General features: G+C 46.2%; 1 long non-coding RNA gene across 1 annotated transcript; it reads left to right on the forward strand.

Moving 5' to 3' along the window:
- Nucleotides 1-5,759: 5,759 nt before the first annotated feature.
- Nucleotides 5,760-10,963, forward strand: LOC146175278 (uncharacterized). The gene is made up of 4 exons (XR_014701923.1): nucleotides 5,760-6,019; nucleotides 6,683-6,767; nucleotides 7,883-7,991; nucleotides 10,777-10,963. It is a non-coding gene; the product is annotated as an uncharacterized LOC146175278 (long non-coding RNA).
- The last annotated feature ends 9,351 nt before the right edge of the window (nucleotides 10,964-20,314 follow it).

Here is a 20,314-nt window from a genome sequence, read left to right on the forward strand (position 1 = left end):
CTGTCGGTGGGAAGAGCAACTTATTTCGGAATAAGGAAAGCGTCTTGGTTACTCAAATTTTAGAAATAGAATGAGGTCTAGTATTATCGTCCAGACTACAAAACCATAACACAATAGATGCCAGGGGCATGACTCCTTTATCAAATGAAAATAAAGGAGGGCATCTCGCAATAAATTAGCAAGACCCACGTATATGCTTGTCACAAGCTGCCTCACCTATTATACAGCGGAAGATGCGGGAGCTTATGGCTGGAATATAGAGCGAAATTCACGGGACTCCGTCGCTCCTCTGGACAAGATTCGACAAGCCGATGGGGCAGCGACCGCCTGTCCTTGACGCGGCTGCTGCATAGTCGGCCGAGGGTATAAAATAACCGACAGCAGCACGCCCTCACCAGTGCGTTTGGGAAGATTCAAACTTCCGGCCACTCCGCGGTGCTCCGAAAGCGTATTGTGTTTCTTCGGGCCCGCGATCGACGCATCGTCCTCTGTACCTGTACGGCCGCCGCTACCGAGCAACACAGCCTTCGACGCCTCAGCAAACAAGAAGACGTGAGAATTTCATTCGCCACGGACTGTTGTTCAATCGAACATTATTTTCGCTTTGTTAACTTTTGACCTGACTTAGTAGTATTTTTCGCTGTGTTCTTATGTAACTTTTGCTCATACTTATGATGTCTGAAATACCTGCTTTATTATCTTTATAGTCTTCATATTTTTATCACAGTGTTTTGTTCATTGTCGGGTTATTTTTTTTTCCTCTTATCATTTATTTCTTCGTCTTTATCAATATCTTGTCGTGGCGTTGTATTCTCTTTCATTGTACTCTATCATTGTATCAGTGTAATTTTGGTCTGCTATTTATAAACCTTCAATTGTTTGTAAAAGGAAGTGACCTATTTGTACTTATTCCTCAATCACACACCGACACACGTGCTTCACGGGTTGACCGGCCTAACTTCTAAATGTGTTCACAACCCTCATAGAGGAACGACGAGTAATCGTAAAGGGGATCCCGCACCTCTTTTGACCGTAAAGGCGGGGGTTTGTGACATAATTGGCGTCCGCGACAGGACTGGTCAACCAAGTGTCGGTGAGGGAGAGAGGAGTAGGTGCAATTTTTTTTTAGTGTTGTATCCTAGCACTGCATAACGCTTTCCACCTAACATGGCTGATGCAGAGTTAGAACGGCTTGTTGAGTATGGCCGAACTTTTGGCTTTGAGGGTCAAGAGCTGCTCAAATGGGTAGATCAGGAGCGAGCTCGTCGCAGAGAAGAACGCAATGAGGAACGTACGCGGCGGAAAGAGGAGGCAGAACTAGAATCTAAACTCCGGATGGCGGAGATGGAGAAAGAAAAGGAGTTACGGATGGCGGAGATGGAGAAAGAAAAGGAAATAGAGTCGCAGAAAGCCCAACTCCGGATAGCGGAGATGGAAAAAGAAAAGGAGTTACTGATGCTCCGACGAGACCTACCTAATAATCCGGCAACTGACGCTAACAGCACCGGAGAGTCAAGGTCAGAAACGGGGGAGAGTCAAGCTGCTCGGCCCGAACGCATAAGCCCGCACAAGCTGATGCCGGTTTTTAATGAGGGCAGGGACGACCTTGACGCTTACCTCATGCGTTTCGAGCGCGTCGCTGAGAGTCAGAATTGGCCTCGCGACCAGTGGGCTACAGCCCTTAGTCTATGTTTAAGCGGCGAAGCGCTCAGCGTTTTTAGTCGCATGTCTGCGTCCGAGTGCTTGGACTACAACAAGCTCCGGCAGGCACTCATGATTCGCTTCCGTATGACAGAGGAAGGGTTCAGAGAAAAATTCAGGTCTGCTAGTCCCCGGAACGAGGAAACGTGTTCACAGTTCGTGACGCGTCTTCAGAACTTCCTAGACAGATGGATAGAGCTGTCGGACACAAAGAAAGAGTACGCAGATCTCTTTGACCTGATTCTAAAGGAACAGTTACTTTCTAACTGCGCCACTCCGCTATAAATGTTTTTGAAAGAAAAGAAGGACACATCCTTCTCTGAAACAGTAGCAAGGGCAGAAAAGTATGTGGAGGCCCATGGCTGGTCAAACTTCGGAAAGCGAAGCACCCCGAAGAATAAGGCAGAAAACGCCGTCTCCAAGACGACCGAGAGAAGGGAAACTTTGCTTCAATCATCGGATGCGAAGAGCAGCGATGAAAAGAAATGTTTTATTTGTTCACGCACGGGACACCGCCCCGAAAATTGCCGGGCCGCCCCATCCGACGGATCGGGACCGCCCAAGAAATGCCACAAATGCGGAAAACCAGGTCATCCAAGCTGGAGATGCTGGGCAAATGGGGCCCCGAAACAGAGAGAAGAAAATCGGGAGTCCGCTGCAGTATGTGTTGAGAACGGATACCTCGAACTTAAGGATGGAGGGAAGATCCCCGTCATCAACGCTGGGTTCACCAGTAAAGAATGCGCCGTCAGGGAATGCTTACCTGTCGTAGCCGGCATGATCGGAGGCCAGACAGTCCGAGTCCTGAGAGACACAGGCTGCAACACGGTGGTGGTAAGAAAGGACTTAGTACGGAAAGAAGATATCACCGATACGAAGTCTCCAGTTTACCTACTTGACCGCTCAGTCCTAATGCTCCCAGAAGCTTGGGTCGATGTCGACACCCCGTACTTTCAGGGACGACTTCTCGCTAAGTGTATGGAGAATCCCTTGTACGATTTGGTGCTGGGAAATGTGGAAGGTGCTAGGCCAGCAGACGACCCCGATCCGAACTGGCACAAGACAACAGAAAGCGAGACTACGAAGTCCACTGCAGTAAAAGTTGAAGAGCTAGCGCCTGACACCGAGAGCCCCGCACCCATTTCGGATGCCGCTGAAGCTTGTCCGGTAGTGACTAGAGCGCAGGCGTGCAAGGATAAAACGCTGAAAAAGCTTAAATTCCTGCAAGGCCTCCCTAGTGTATGCCGCGAAGAGTTGGTTCAAGAGCAAGAGAATGACGCGACCCTACGCTCGTGTTTCGATCGCGTAGGCCCGCCGCAAGCGAAGAAAGGAAAGGGTAGCCACGAGTTTTTCATTGCTAACGGCGTCCTTCAAAGGAAATACGTCGCCGAGTCGGGCGGGGAGTACACTCAAGTTGTTGTGCCCCAAAAGTACAGATCAGCTATTCTCAAGCTGGCACATGATGGGTTGATGGGAGGCCACCAAGGCGCGAAGAAAACCCTACTGAAGCTTCAGACAGAATTCTTCTGGCCAGCAATGCAGGCTGACGCTAAGCGGTTCGTTGCCTCTTGCGATCTGTGCCAACGCACAACTCCGAAGGGTCACACTACACGAGCGCCTTTGGTTCGAGTGCCCGTCATTGAGACACCGTTTCAGAGGGTGGCGATCGACATCGTTGGTCCACTCAACCCGAAGTCCGCTCAAGGCAATCGGTACATCCTGACCATGGTGGACTATGCCACTCGGTACCCTGATGCAGTCGCACTTCCTAGCGTCGAGACCGAAAGGGTAGCCGAAGCACTTGTCGAAATGTTTTCCCGTGTAGGAGTGCCCAGAGAGGTCCTCAGTGACAGGGGCACGAATTTTACGTCCGAAGTAATGAAGGAGGTTAGCCGTCTGTTGTCAGTAAAACAGCTGCATACCTCTTCCTACCACCCGATAGCGAACGGCCTAGTCGAACGGTTTAACGGCACGCTTAAACAAATGCTCAAGCGCATGTGTCAAGAGAGACCAACCGATTGGGATCGCTACCTGGCTCCACTTTTGTTTGCATACAGGGAAGTGCCCCAAGAAAGCCTCGGCTTTTCCCCATTCGAACTGTTATATGGGCGAAATGTGCGTGGACCTCTGGCTGTACTTAGAGAGCTTTGGACGAATGCAACCATCCCTAACGAGTTTCGAACGACGTACGAGTATGTGCTTGCTCTACGGGACAGACTGGAAAATACCTGTAAACTTGCCCACGAAGAGCTAGAGCGCGCAGGAGAGCGTTACAGCCGCTACTACAACATCAAGAGCCGCAAACGCTCACTCAAACCGGGAGAGAAGGTTCTTATTCTTCTTCCCACAGAGCACAATAAGCTGCTCATGCAATGGAAGGGTCCCTTTTCGGTCATCAGCCGCAGGGGCGATGTCGACTATGAAGTGGATTTGGGCCATGCCACAAAAATATTCCACATCAATATGCTGAAGAGATACCAGCAAAGGAAAGACGACACCATTGTTGCAGCTGTCGGTGCAGTAATATTGGCAGAAGAAGACACAGACGCTGGAGAGATTGAGCTTCCTAAGCCCTCCCAGACACAGTCTATTGGGGATGTACACATTTCCGAGAGATTGAGCCACGTACAGCAGAATGAAGCCAAGAAACTTCTGCAACAGTACGAAGGTATATTTTCGGACCTTCCGGGAAAGACCACGCTAATCGAATGCCAACTGAAGTTACAGAGCGACCGGCCGATAAATGTAAAACAATATCCGCTACCGTACGCTTTGAGACAGGCAATTGCATCAGAAGTGGACGACTTGCTCCGATTAGACATCATTGAGCCATCGGAGTCGCCCTACAATTCCCCTGTGATCGCCGTACGCAAGCCCGACGGGACGCATCGGCTATGCATTGACTTTCGGAAGTTAAACGAAGTCATCGCAGACGACGCCGAGCCCTTACCACGTGCGGACGACCTTATCGCCTCGGTAGGCCGCAAGAAATTCTTTTCCAAGCTGGACTTATCCAAGGGATATTGGCAAGTACCGTTGTCACCCGATTCAAAGGCGATGACTGCTTTCACGGTTGGCACGGGGCGCTTTCAATTCCGATATATGCCCTTCGGTATTAAGACGGCGCCAGCCATTTTTACGAAGCTGATGCGGAACATCTTGGCCGATATTCCCGACGTGGCGTACTACTTCGACGATGTTCTCATTGCCAGTGCGACATGGGAACAGCATCTCCAAACATTGTACGAGGTCTTTGCTCGAATTGAAGCGGCTGGTCTCACCATCAAACCGCTGAAATGCGAGATCGGAATGGAAACCGTCGCATTCCTGGGCCACCAAATTGCGTCCGGAGAATGGTCACCCCTCACCAAGACCCTACAGAAGATACAAGAAGCTTCACGGCCGACAACAAAGAAGCAGGTCCGATCCTTCTTAGGACTCACGGGTTACTACACTCTAAAAAAAAAGAGTGTAAAAGGAGGGTAACTTCGGGATTTATGCTATCTGAAACCGCATGGCTTAAATATACCCTGCGCAATCACCCGCACGGAAGACGTTAGTCTCTCTCGCATGACTTTACACCATTTCGTCCCTGCAGCTCAAGCAAAAAAAAGTTTGCCGCTTGTTTCTTCTTTTTTTTTTTTTATGATGGTAACCGGTTTCAAGCTGGGTGCGGCTGTGTTCCTACTTCCCGTCCGATGTCCTTTCAAGAGCTACCACAAAAGGACCCCTCGTTTTTCCCCGGAGGAGGTGGGGAATCGTGGAAAGTTGGGAGCATCTTATCTTCTTACAAAAAGCGGTGCCTCCCCCCTTCACCCCCCCCCCCCCGACACCAGTCCCGTCTTTTGACTCCTACGCGAGCTTGACCGTGGAGAGAGCAAGGCCGAACTCAGAACAAGGGCGGACAGACAAGTGTGTACGCTGCAAAACAGGGAGAAAGGGGAGGTGAGGGGGGAGTGGTGGTGAGACGAGAAGCGAAGCAGTTGCTTTTTAGTTTTGTTGCTTTTATTCTCAACGCAGCGTCACGTGTTCGTAGTTGCTTGAGCCTGACTGCGTTCCCTGCGACTCTGCTAGTCCGAGAAGACGACGACGGCGATTGCCGCACGAGTCAGCGTTCGTGCTCTTTGTCGTTGGTACTCATCTGTGTTTTTAGAAAAGTTCGGTTGCTCTCAGCGATTATTTCATCGAGTGCGCTCATCGATGCCTCACTATGAAACGACTTCGTGAAAGTGTGAACTTCGGAATGAAACGGCGGATGGCTGGTCGTCGCGGTGGTGGCGTTCCAACGGATCCTTGGCGCCAAATTTCAGCCGCGCATGTAAGTGACGTTTTACATTTCGTTTTACGTGTTTTTCTCTGCTATTTAACTTGGCCTGAACATGTTTTGTTATTGCTTACGTCCGCGACGCTGCTTGTTTGTCTGTGAAACGGCCTCTGAGCACGACGTCTTGGATCCCAACCTGAGCATACAACTCCCTCAGTTCAGACTGGAGGAGCGGCGCATCCCAAAATTTTTAGATGGTCACGACCTTTTTGCGGGATGTTAATGGTGCATTTTTAGTCGTCTACGACGCTCACAAGCATATCCCGCGGTCGAAAGTATGCGTCCACGAGCGCTAATGCAGTCCCGGTGATACGCATTGACGTGTTTGCATGCCGCATTATTTTTGCTCGCTGCCTACAACCGATTTTGATCGTCTGTTGTTGCTGCTTTACGGAAACGTTGCCATAAATGCGGGAGAGCATGCAGGGTGATGGGTTAAGTTTACGGTTCTTTTGCCAGCAACTTGTACGTTCGAAGGCAGCGCGCTTGATATCCTAAAGTCACGCTTTCAGAACGCCGATTTAACCCCGCAGTTTTGAGCTGATGGCGTCGAGACCAGAGGTGGGACCGAGCCGATTCGTGTACATGTATACTGTCGCAGTGACGCAATGTGCAGGAAAGACATTTCTCACGCTTTTTTTTTTTTTTTCGCTGCAGGCTCAAGTCCTTCGTCTCGTCTGCGCAAGAACGTAGACTGTCGTTTCTTCAAAGAATTTGAAACTGGTCTCTGCTATCCGTGCTGGTAAGTCCAAAGCATTGTTTCCGTCCAGAAAGGGGCGTTTAAATTGACACGCGCACTTTTGTGGCACATATTGCTGATCACTGACATCTGCCTCAATGTATACTGCTTGGGATTCTCGTCGGAGAATATTTATGTCGCGTGCCATGTGTGTGTCTCCTTGCGTGTTGCCATTTTCGCTCATGCCGTGCAATATGGTGCACGCCCAGACAGTGACTTATCAATTGAGTTTCATTGTGTTTGAGGGCGTGTGCGAGTAAATGGTGTTATTTAACTTGCTGATCACTTATGTTAAAAACTGATAATAAATATTGGACTCGATCAAATCACTTAACAAGTGAAAAATCTGGGTTAGCTGGTGATCAGATGTCTTCAGCATTGAAGCAAACCATGTGTCACCCCTTCTCTGCTTTAAGACTGACTTTCTTTTTGTAATCGGTACATAAAAAGACCAGCGCAAAAAAAAATAATAATTACGAGGACAAAGGAACAAAAAATGACAGGACGGGCACTGAAATACGTTTTGTGTTCCTTTGTACCTGTTTTCTTTTTTTTCGCTGGTCTTTTAGGGTGTAAGTATGAACCAACTGGCCCAAACAGCTATTTTGATTAAATGTGCTAATTTTCGTTAGCGAGCTAAGGAAAATTTTTATATCACTAATATTTTTCATTTGGGGATTTGCTATAGTTTCTACTCAGCTATTTCCATTCTGAACTTTTCAGCCTCCTGACCCATAGAAAGGAGGCTATGCCTGACCAACAACAACACATTCTTTTCCTTCTGTAGTTTCTGTTGTCAGACATTGTGTTATACTCATTACTACAATTCACTGGTACTGAGACATTCCCTCATTGAAGTTAATGTGTATTGTCATTGTGCTAGCAGTTTGTCATAAATCTGCTATTCTAGTTTATTTAAGCAGTTATTTCGACTGTAAAGAGGTGGCAGATATTGTTACAGATATATCTAGGAACAGGAGTTGTAGCTTTTAAGCTCATTGTCAAAATATTTGAGTCATTGTTGTGGCATGTGTGGTGCCATTATTTTTTGTACTATAGTTATGTATGTACTAGTTACAAGTATCATGCTAATGTTATGAATGATACCTTTGCTGCAGCGTACCTGCCAGTAGGAGGAGTACGGTGTAGAAGTGCTGTTACTCCTGCTTCTAAAGATCAACCTGCTTTCTTCAGCGCTGGACGACTACTTACGGCAAGATTTGTGTGGTATGTATTTTTCGACATAGCTGTGGCATTGTGGTCTGTTCATTGTTGCTTTATGTCTATCAAAGAGCATATTTTTCGATGCTGAGGAGCAATAGCCCTGGCATTACATTGATTTTGGAACCATTCAGTGCTATTGAGCAAGTTAGCAAGGGAGGAATTTTTTCAGTATGTAATCGATCTGAACATGTTGACTTCTTTTTATTGAGTGAGCTGTTAATGTATGCCTCTTTTCTTTTTTTCTTCAAAACCTAATATTTAAATTGTTTGCACTTGGTTCTCAGCAGTAAGGTTATGTTCTCTGATGGGTGTAATTTTCAACAACTCACATGCTCTTATGTTGTTAGGTATGTCCACAATAGAATGAAACTAAAAATGAAGTACTGCAGGTGATATGTAATGGACGGTATTTTAGCACTTTCAGCTTTATTGTTTCTTTTGTGTTCTTTATATTGTTTTGTGCCATTTGTACTCAGCGTATTTTCCTTGTGTTCCACCACTACCATTTAACAAATATATATATATATATGCCCCCACCCCTTATGTCATGTCTATGGGCCTATAAAGGGAGAATGAATGAAATGAAATTTGCAGTACAATTAGAACTGGATTGTGCAGCAAAGTGGACATGTCTGTGGTAGAGGATAATGGTTGAATGGCTAATCAACCAAAATTGACTTAACTTTTGCATTTTAATTTTAGGGGACAGTATTATATACCAGAAATGAGGGTCCCCAATATTATAGGTGAGCCCAGTTCTTAAATTTTCTGAAAGAGCAATGTAGTTCAAAATACTGAACAAGGAAAGGCGTATTTGAAAACTATTGTCTTGCTTTCCCACATTGCATGTAAAAAATGTTGCTGCACTTGGTATTGTTGCCAGAATCATGTTAGCTTCTTCTGCATCATCAAAAACACAAAATATGTCTATATTATCTGAATAAGAAATGTCAGCAACACCCTTTTTTAGTTATGTAATGTGGAAAAACCAACTTACAAAGCTTTTAAAGGAATATTTTTGATGCTCATTATGTTAGACCACATAGATGATTAGGAGGGTTTTAGGCCTAGGCTCACTCATTAATAGCCTTCAATTTTGCAGTTTTCATATTGCCTCTTATAAACAAAAAGAATAGATAATTAAGTCTAATCCTGAAGCTGTACCAGGTACCCAAAGTCCACATTGCTGCACAACCCACCGGCAGAGACTGCACGGGTGTCTCTTCATAGTTTATGATTTGCAATCTGTAAAGGTAAAGAACATAATCTTCGAGAAATTTGTTGTAAACACTTTTTAATAATCATTCTTGTATAATATTGGTCAGCATTTACAATTTCATTAGTTAGGCATCTAAAGAGATAAGCAGTTGACAGTTCTGGCAAATTGCAGTTTATGAGAAGTTTTATTCCTGCTGCATGTGCTGCGAGCATTACATGAAACAGCAATACATAGAATCTCAAGCTTTGTGGTTTGTTCAAGGAATTATAGGGGTATTGAAGTGTATTGTTTTTTGCCTCCTGAGCAAGATAATGTAGTTTTGAAGTGAAACGGCAGTCTCGAGAAGTTTTTGGCATCGGCATAAGCTGATGTGTGGTGTGAAACTAGCAATGAACTTATGTAAAAGTTGCATTTTATTGTCATGCTTTACATAATTCTGCATCTGTGACATCACTGCAGTAATGCACATGTGCAGAAGGTGCTTTGGATGTGCCTTGCTATCATTGCTCTTTTAGCATGAAATGTTCCATCTTTCAGAAGTGGTATCCCGCATTTTATAAGGCATAGCCTCTGTGGTATATTCATGCCTTTTTCCAGGAATGTAAACTGCACTAAAAGCAGAAACAATAGAATGGCCTTAGACATACCCCTGCAGGAGCAAGCTCTGCAGGAACAAGCTTCATTCGTTATATTCATGAGAAATGACAACGAATGCAAGAACAAAAGAACCTCCCCCCATCCCTCCTCCTCCCCCCCCCCCCCCAAAAAAAAAAAAAAAAGAAGAAGAAGAGATTTGCAGTTGTCACTTGTGATGGATGATCAGATGACTAAAGACAGTGTAGTCCCAGGAAAACATTAACACTATAGGCAACATAAGATAATGTCATGAAGGACCAGAGACAGTGTTTTCTAGGAGGGTGAGACCATAGTGACTAGAAACAAGACCACTGGTATGGTCAGGTGTGAAAGCAAACTATAATGTTTGGGTGTTGGAGTGGAAACCAGCAAACAACAAAGGTGAAAGTGAAGGTGATAAAACAAAGTTGAACATAAAAAGCTAATGATAAAAAAAAGGAGAACTGCACATATGAACGAGTAGAGGGAGGGGTTTTTTAAATCACATCTTTTGCCTTTATTAGGCTAGCTTCTATTTTATCAATATGTTTTCATTCATATTTCTTTAAATAACCCTCTGGGTAGTCCAACATCAGTGATGCCTATGGTTTGACCCTGCTCCTAACAAGAATATGTCTCGTTGTATATTGTGTCTTATTGAGCATATTGTCAATTTTTTCTGAGATTGCAATGTGCTAGTTGTCTATGTGTGTGTTAGTGGCACAGGTAAAGCTCAGATTTGGAGAATTTTCATTGATCTATATATTGTGTGATTTCACAATTCTCATTATATAAACACTTGGAAGCCTGTACTGGTGCACTATTTCCATCTGTCTTCCTTTTTACTTGCCCTTTGTGCAGTGTTATTTTTATATGTGAATTAATTACTCCATAAGCATGTTTTGTGAGACTTTCTTCGTGAGTAACTGATTACAAGTTCTCTTTTCTATGCAGGTCAAATACGTGGTACATCCCTGCCCTGACTGTGCGGAGAAGATTATCCAGTCCCTTGCTGCAACTTCGGTGTATAATGAGGTAAAATAAACACCATGGTATGTTATCTTAACCGATTGTTCTGTAAATTCTTTTTGTTCACTCTGCAACATAACTTACGGCTTGAATACAACATGACACAGCCTACCTCACCTTAAACATTGCTCACTGTCACACTCCAGACGACACAAAGATATTGCAATGTTTCAACATAATCTTTCCTTCCAGAAAATCTTGAAATGTATTAGTTAGCTTTATTCCTGCTTCCAGTGACCAAGTTTACGATGCAGATTGGTAATAGTACTCTTGTGTGGATAGCATATATATACCACAAGATGATGCTTAGATACCCTATGTAATATGGCATTACTTTAAACTGCTTGGAGGGCAACGTTATCCTTCTCCTGGTGGTATAAGCTTGCACCATAAAGGTGCAAAACTTTGCGCTCTTTGTCGTAATATAAATTTATACTCTAAAATGGTAACTTTGCACCTGTACATACAGGATAAGCTTGCGTTGTCAAGGTGCAAACTTGCACCTTTGATGCAAGGGTATGCTTATGCCATCGACAGACTAAAACATAGGCCTTTATGAAAGGTGCAACGTTATGCCTAGGTAGAATACAGTTACACTGCTTGTGAAGGTGCAAGTTTATGCTACCAGAAGCGTAATGTTACACTATATGCAATGGTATACATACTTAGTCTTCCAAGACACAGCGTAACCTTACCCCAAAAAGGTGTTAGCTCAGCGACAAGCAGTTTACCCCCCAAAAAGACTAAGATCACACCTTTTTTTTTTAGAGTGTACCGTGATTTCATCCCGAACTATGCTGACCTAACCTGTCCTCTGTCAGATCTAACACGGAAAGGTCAACCTTCAGTCGTGAGCTGGGGCCCCGAGCAAGAACGGGCTTTCAAGAACTTGCGGGAAAAACTGGCTGAGGCACCAATTCTGAAATTGCCAGACTTTGACCGGGAATTCGTCCTGCGAACAGATGCTTCTGATAGAGGTGTTGGAGCCGTTCTGCTTCAATCGCATGACGGAATCCTGCACCCAGTTGCCTATGCGAGCCGCAAGTTGCTCCCTCGAGAGGTAGCCTATTCAACCACTGAGAAAGAGGCTTTAGCGCTCGTTTGGGGAATCGAGAAATTTCAAGTCTTCCTCTACGGGAGAAGGTTTCTCGTTCAGACGGATCACCAGCCTTTGAAGTTCATAAAAGAAACAAAATCTGCAAACAGCCGCGTTCTTCGCTGGAGTATTAAGCTTCAGGAATACAACTTCCGTGTCGAGTATATTAAAGGCAGCGAGAACGTGGGAGCAGATTACATGAGCCGGCTGGAATAGTTGTTAAGCTTGCACTACTGCATAGCTGCATTGTGTTGATTGTGTAATGAAAATCGTACACGATGTGCCTGTATATATGTGCACTTGATTGTTATCAGTGATCCGTGACTTGTGACATGTGCGCAAGACATGACTGAAGAACTACAGTGTTGTGGTGTGTGCGGGTTCAGATCAGTGCGTATATGGTGCGCGTCATGAACGGTAGTGAGTGACGAACGATCTTCAGTGCACTGAACGGACCCAATCTACTGCACCCCTCTATAGGGGCGTAATAACATCGTTCTCGGCGCTTGTGGAGTTCTAGAATATTCCGAGGCAATATTCTTTAGTGGGGGGCCAATTATGTCACAAACCCCCGCCTTTACGGTCAAAAGAGGTGCGGGATCCCCTTTACGATTACTCGTCGTTCCTCTATGAGGGTTGTGAACACATTTAAAAGTTAGGCCGGTCAACCCGTGAAGCACGTGTGTCGGTGTGTGATTGAGGAATAAGTACAAATAGGTCACTTCCTTTTACAAACAATTGAAGGTTTATAAATAGCAGACCAAAATTACACTGATAATAATAGAGTACAATGAAAGAGAATACAACGCCACGACAAGATATTGATAAAGACGAAGAAATAAATGATAAGAGGAAAAAAAATAACCCGACAATGAACAAAACACTGTGATAAAAATATGAAGACTATAAAGATAATAAAGCAGGTATTTTAGATATTATAAGTATGAGCAAAAGTTACATAAGAACACAGCGAAAAATACTACTAAGTCAGGTCAAAAGTTAACAAAGCGAAAATAATGTTCGATTGAACAACAGTCCGTGGCGAATGAAATTCTCACGTCTTCTTGTTTGCTGAGGCGTCGAAGGCTGTGTTGCTCGGTAGCGGCGGCCGTACAGGTACAGAGGACGATGCGTCGATCGCGGGCCCGAAGAAACACAATACGCTTTCGGAGCACCGCGGAGTGGCCGGAAGTTTGAATCTTCCCAAACGCACTGGTGAGGGCGTGCTGCTGTCGGTTATTTTATACCCTCGGCCGACTATGCAGCAGCCGCGTCAAGGACAGGCGGTCGCTGCCCCATCGGCTTGTCGAATCTTGTCCAGAGGAGCGACGGAGTCCCGTGAATTTCGCTCTATATTCCAGCCATAAGCTCCCGCATCTTCCGCTGTATAATAGGTGAGGCAGCTTGTGACAATGCTTAATGATGGGTCATTACAATCTGTTGCATCATTCCGCTTCCTTTGTGTCAAATTACTAATGATCTATCTTGGAAGTCACATGTCAAATAAATCATTTCTAAAACCAATCGTACACTTGGATACCTTTCTGGTTAATTTCTTCCTTGCACCATTCACAACTCGAATACGCAACGTCGGTTTGGAAACCTGTCAAGTAAATCTCATACAGTTTCTAGGAGCAATACAAAATCGCTGAAAATGGTTTACCTTAAATAACTATCAAAGGACAGCCAGCGTTACCATCATGAAAACATACATCTCCCGCTTCTATCGCCTCGAAGCAAGCTATCCTGTTTGTCACTTTTTCATAAATCTTACAATCACAATTAATCATTGCGTTTAATGGATGCAACCGCCATTGGGCATATAATTTCTGCGAAACCACAAAAAAAAAGGTACACTTTCCATCATCAAATACCTATTCTAACTCTTTCCAAGATATTTTGTTGGGCGAGTTGGCACTTATTCATTATTAATTAATGAATAAGTACCAACTCTTTCTCATGCTCTTTCAAGCAAAGAGGTGTCTTTTTTGAGTGACTTTTTGTGCAGCAGGTGAACCAAGGGATTGTTTCACATGATTGTTTCGTTTTCTTTATGTTTGTTTTTATCTGGGCCTTGGAGTAAACAGCTTAGGCATAGTTGTGAGTCAGCGCTTGTACTGTGGCTTTTTTGTATCTTGTCCTTTGTCTTGGTGTTCGCGTGGGTTAAATTCATCATCATCATCATCATCTTCATCATCAGCCTGACTATACTCACTACAGGGCGAAGGCCTCTCCCATATTTCTCCACTTAACCCGGTTCTGTGCTAGCTGCATCCACTTGACCCCTGCGAACTTCTTAATCTCATCCGCCCACCTAACTTTCTGCCGCCCCCTGCTACGCTTTCCTTTCCTTGGAATCCAGTTTGTTACCCTAAGCGACCATCGGTTATCCTCTCTACGCACTACATGTCCTGCCCATGTCCATTCTTCTTCTTAATTTCCACTAGAATGTCGATAACCTGAGTTATTTCTCTGACCCACTCTGCACGCTTCCTATCTCTTAATGTTACCCCTACCATTTTTCGTTCCATAGCCCTCTGGGTTGTCCTCAACTTAAGTAGAACGCTCTTGGTTAGCCTCCACGTTTCAGCTCCATAGGTGAGTACAGGTAAGATGCAACTGCTGTATACTTTCCTCTTGAGCGATACCGGTAAGCTGCTAGTCATAATCTGCTAGTGCTTGCCAAATGCGCTCCATCCTAATCTTATTCTTCTTGTTATTTCCTTTCCATGGTCCGTATCTGGTCCGTACTATCCTAAGTAGACATATTCGCCTACTACTTCCAGTACTTCGCTACCTAATGTAAACGGGTGTTCCTTCCCAAGGCTGTTGAACATTACCTTAGTCTTCTGCATATTGATTTTCAAGCCTACCTTTCTACTTTTCCTGTCTAGGTCATCAATCATTATTTGCAGTTCATCCCCCGAATGGCTGGTTAAATTAATAATGTCTAACTCTCTCCTTCGCCGGACCTGTCACGACTGGAATAACTTTCTGCATTGCTAACAAAAATAACTGATGGACACTTTAAATCCGCGTTACGAAACTTCTCTTCTGTCCAGAGTTCAAACTTCTTGTATATTTATTTTTATCTTCATTATGTAGTGTTCCTTTTTACATTTTCTTATTAGATATTTTAGTACTTATGTTTTCCTCCTTAAAGGCAAATCGCTTTACAGTTTATCTGTTGGATAAAGCTATTATCTCACATTTTTTCCCCATTTAAACTATTTTCTATCCACCCCACCCTCTGTAATGTAATCCTGCACGCTGAGGATGTAATACTGTAAAATGGTTTCTAGTAGCGCAGAGGACCAAGGAAAGACGTCGCGCAGCACTAGCGGTGCGGCTGCTTTTCAAGTTCATATTCCTCCCAGGCGATGAAATGATGAGCCATCCTGGCGGCTCACGGCGATACCGACACACACGGCATGAGGCGACACACATGGACAGTTTCTCGGTTGCGTCAGCGGAGATCAGCTGGCGACTTCACGACTAGCGAAGTACGCTCGAGGATACGTCTTTCGTCCTGTCTTGGTCAAATGAACATGTCGCCCAAATTTCCGGTTTATTGAAGGTCTATTATAGAAGTTTGGAGGAGAGACCGGGGCTCATATGGCACGCGAAGCCGGGTTGGAAGATGTCAGGAGTGTGGGTAGAGTAGAAGCGAGATTTTTGACGTCTCCAGACATCAAAGGCCGAGCGAGCCTACCGCATTCCTAAGCGAGCTTAGAAGCTTCAGAGACAGTGGTGCATACGGGTGCCTCAAGCCAATAAGGAAGGATCGTGCCCAGCAGAGAGGAAGGTTCGCGTACGTACAGCAGAATGGAAAGCATGTCGCCGAAGGTGCGATTAAACCTTTCTGTCAAACCATTCGTGTATGACATAGCAGTCCGTTGAGTGATGTTACATTTTTGCAATAGAGGTTTCACTAGCGCCGGAAGGAAGACACGGTCTCTGCAGCTCAACAGTTGGCGGAGTGCACCATGGTGCAGAATGAAGTGGTGCAAGGTGAAGGGGATGCCGTGATTTCAGCGTAACGAGTCAGGTGATAGCGGCTACAATAACCCAGCGGTTGCCTGCAGCGCTGTATGGAAGCGGTTCATAAAGGTCGATCCCAATGCAGTCGAGAGGCCGCGAGGGGCAAGAAAGAGGCTACATCGGGACGACTGAGGTGTGAGAGCCATACTTGCTACTTTGGCAGTCGGCGCACGAGCGGCCGTACTTGGGAATGTAGGTAAACATATCTGCCAATAACAGCGATGACGAAGCCGTGATTTCGTTTCAAAGGCGGAGGCATAAGCGTACTGTGGGTCTCCTTGAAAGGGTGCACAGATTTCAGACACAGTTACAGCGGTATAGAAGGCCGTTAAGATTGGCGAATTGGGCAGCCTACCGGCGGATAGCACGAGTTAGTGGTGGACCGATGGATCCGAGATGAAGCTGACAAGACGAGATATCCAAGGATCCTGCTGTTGCGCGGCAACCGAATTGCGTAAGGGATGTGTCAACGAAGAGCATTCGACGCGGGAACGGCAGATAATGAGAGATGGCAGGGGAGAGCGGGACAATGCGTCAACGTCGTTGTGATTCCGGCCGGAACGACAAATGACACGAATACCTTAGTCTTGTAAACGAAGGGCCCATCAAGCTAGCCGCCCTCTAGGGTCTTTCAAGGAGGACTGCCAGCACAATGAATTATGGCCTGTGATGATGTCGAAAGGGCGGCCGTACACGTTAGGGTGAAACTTGATCACCCAAATGATGGCTAGGCATTCCTTTTCTGTGATAGAATAATAAAATTCTGCTTTGGCCAAAGAACGACTCGCGTGGACAGCGGCGTAATCTTTAAAGCCGAGTTCGCGTTGCTTAAGGGCAGCGCCGAGGCAGCGGTATGAATTTCAGTGGGAGGAGTTTGATCGAAGTGGGCGTAAAATTGTGGTGAGACATGGCGCAATGTTGTGAATGCAGGCGTTTGACCAACCGTTCAGGTCGTTGTTGCCGAGCAGGATGATAATTGCAAATTCTGAGAAAGCGGCGGATTTCCTTCATAATGTTAAGCGGGGATCCAGGCACTGGTAGTGGGCACTGGTAGCGAGTAAGACCGGAGCGGGGGTGGCTCAGCTGTTGTTGTTCTCCTCTAATGTGATGGCACATACCCACATAGGGGGATCGGCCAAGAATTGGGGTGCAGAGATATTAGATTTTGAGATGTATAACTACATCGGAAAAAAAAAAATAATAATAAATGCTAGGGAATAGAAAAGGAAATGTAGATATGATAAACCAAAATATATAATAGTAAATACTAACGCACGCAGTAAGAGAATAGTAAGATTTATATGTACAGAATAAAACTTCAAAGCATATTAGTCAGGTAGACGTTTTGTTTCTATTAAGAAGTTTTGAATGGCGTTGAAAACATACCTGTGGCTGTACCCAAGCATGGTGGCACCGAACGATAATAAAATTTGGCTGCTCAAATTAAGACCCAGCTGTTGTAACGGCTTCTCTAAGTACCGTTTTCTCATCATGGTAAAACGGCGGCAAAATATCAAGAAATGGTCTATTGTTTCCGGTTCCCCGCAGAATGCGCAGACAGGAGAAAGCGCCAAACCAGACCTGTGCATATAGAAATTTAGGGGCTTGTAGACAGCTTGTCCGCAAAAGGCACTTCCTCTTTCTCGGCGATCTGTCCACCTGATTGGAACTTCCTCTTTACAATCTTGCCCCCGCAGAAAAGAGGAGCCATCCTGGCGACTCAAGGAGACGAAAGGATAGAGGGATCGTAATAGGGTTTCAAACGGTCCACGTGAACAATCTCACGCCCACGGCGACGAAGGTCGGTGGAAGCGGCTAGCGGTTCAACAAGGTAATTGACGGGAGACGTCTGTTGGAGCACTAGATATGGTCCGTGATATTTGGCAGTAAACTTGCTGGTAAGACCTGGTGGTGTCGATGGGACCCAGAGCCATACGTGAGCACCGGGAGAGAATTGATGCACAGGGTGGCTGCTGTCGCTGTGCGCTTTCTTCTGGGCTTGCTCGTCCGAAGTAAGCGAGCGAGCCAGCTTGCGACATTCTTCAGCGTACCTGGCAGCTGCTGAAAGTGATGTGTACTCTGACATATCAGGACGGTAGGGGAGGATGGTGTCGAGTGGAGACGAAGGTTCACGCCCGTACAGCAGAAAAAATGGTGAGAATCCGGTAGTTTCTTGAACGGTGGTGTTATAGGCATAGGTTACAAATGGGAGAATCTTGTCCCAATCGGAGTGGTCGGAGGCGATGTACTGGGACATCACGTCACCCAGCGTGCGGTTGAAGCGCTCTGTTAGGCCATTGGTTTGAGGGTGGTGCGCGCTGGCTGTCCGGTGGATGGTCTGACATTCGCGTAGGAGCGCTTCGACAACCTCGGATAGGAAAGACTTTCCTCGATCACTTAGAAGTTCACGAGGGGCCCCGTGCCGCAGAATAAAATGATGAAGAAGAAAGGACGCGATGTTGGGTCCGGTGGCATCCTGAAGTGCTGCTGTCTCCGCATAGCGAGTAAGGTGATCGACGGCCACGATGATCCAACGATTCCCTGCAGGTGTATATGGCAGGGGTGCATACAAGTCGATGCCAACACGATCGAATGGTCGGTACGGGCACGGAAGATGCTGTAGCGGAGCCGGCTGATGGAGAGGAGAAGGCTTGCGACGCTGGCAGTCGATGCATGAACGCACATACTTGTTGACGAAGGTGTACATACCGTGCCAGTAAAACCGCTGTCGCAACCGCTCATAAGTCTTAAATACACCCAAATGACCACACTGCGGATCATTATGGCAAGATGCGCATATATCACTACGGAGGTGGCGAGGTACGACGGGCAGCCACTTACGGCCATCTGGCATATAACTGCGTCGATAGAGAAGACGGTCACGAAGGGCGAAATGCTGCGCTTGACGACGAAGGGCGCGAGGAGCCGGTGAAAGTGACGAGTTCGTAAGAAGATCGATGAGTGATGTAAGCCACGGATCCTTGCACTGTTCTGATGGCATGTCGTCGATGGACAAGGAAGACAAGGCGGAACTGGAGGCAGGGGACAACGGAGTGTCAGGCGACACTGGCGAGCGAGATAAAGCGTCTGCGTCGGAGTGCTTACGCCTTGTACGATAGATGACTCGGATATCATACTCTTGTAGTCTAAGCGACCAGCGGGCGAGACGACCGGTGGGGTCTTTTAGTGATGACAACCAACACAAAGCGTGGTGGTCTGTAACAACATCGAATGGGCGCCCATACAAGTATGGCCGAAATTTCTGAAGCGCCCAAACAATGGCCAAGCATTCCTTTTCTGTCACCGAGTAGTTGGTCTCGGCTTTGGTCAAAGTTCGACTTGTGTACGCCACAACGTATTCATCAACACCGGGTTTTCGTTGGGCAAGAACAGCGCCGAGGCCGACGTCGCTGGCATCGGTGTGCACTTCAGTAGGAGCAGCCGGGTCAAAATGGCGCAATACGGGGGGTGAGGTAAGTATCGTGCGCAATTTCGTAAAAGCAGCATCGCAAGCCGGCGACCAGGCAGAAAGATCTTTGTGAGCGCTGAGAAGTCGTGTCAGAGGAGCAATGATGGTCGCAAAGTTCCGAAAGAAACGCCTAAAATAGGAGCATAAGCCTATAAAGCTGCGTAATTGCTTGATAGATGTTGGCTTCGGGAACTCAGCGACAGCGCGAATTTTAGATGGATCTGGGAGGATGCCATCTTTGGACACTAAATGCCCTAAAATAGTGAGTTGGCGAGCGGCGAAATGGCACTTTTTCAGATTGAGCTGTAGACCGGCGTTGCTAAGGCATTGCAAGACAGTTTCAAGGCGAGTAAGGTGGGTCGCGAAGTCGGATGAAAATACAACAATATCATCCAAGTAGCAGAGACATGTGTGCCACTTCAAACTGCGGAGAATATTGTCTATCATGCGTTCAAATGTGGCGGGCGCATTACACAGGCCAAATGACATGACGTTGAACTCATAGAGCCCGTCGGGGGTGACAAAAGCTGTCTTGGGGCGATCGTCCTCAGCCATCGGAACTTGCCAGTAGCCAGAACGTAAATCGATTGAAGAGAAAAATTCCGCTCCATGCAAAGTGTCCAGCGCGTCGTCTATGCGTGGTAGCGGATAGACGTCCTTTCGTGTGATCGCATTAAGGCGTCGGTAGTCCACACAGAACCGAATAGACCCGTCTTTCTTCTTGACTAAAACGACCGGGTACGCCCAAGGGCTACTGGAAGGCTGAATTACACCCCTACTGAGCATGTCGTCGACTTGCTCATCAATAATGCGGCGCTCTGAGGCTGATACACGATAAGGGCGTTGGCGTAATGGGG

This window comes from Amblyomma maculatum, chromosome 11 (assembly GCF_055883805.1).
Source record: "Amblyomma maculatum isolate TAMU_Amacu chromosome 11, ASM5588380v1, whole genome shotgun sequence".
Classification (NCBI taxonomy): Eukaryota; Metazoa; Arthropoda; class Arachnida; order Ixodida; family Ixodidae; genus Amblyomma; species Amblyomma maculatum.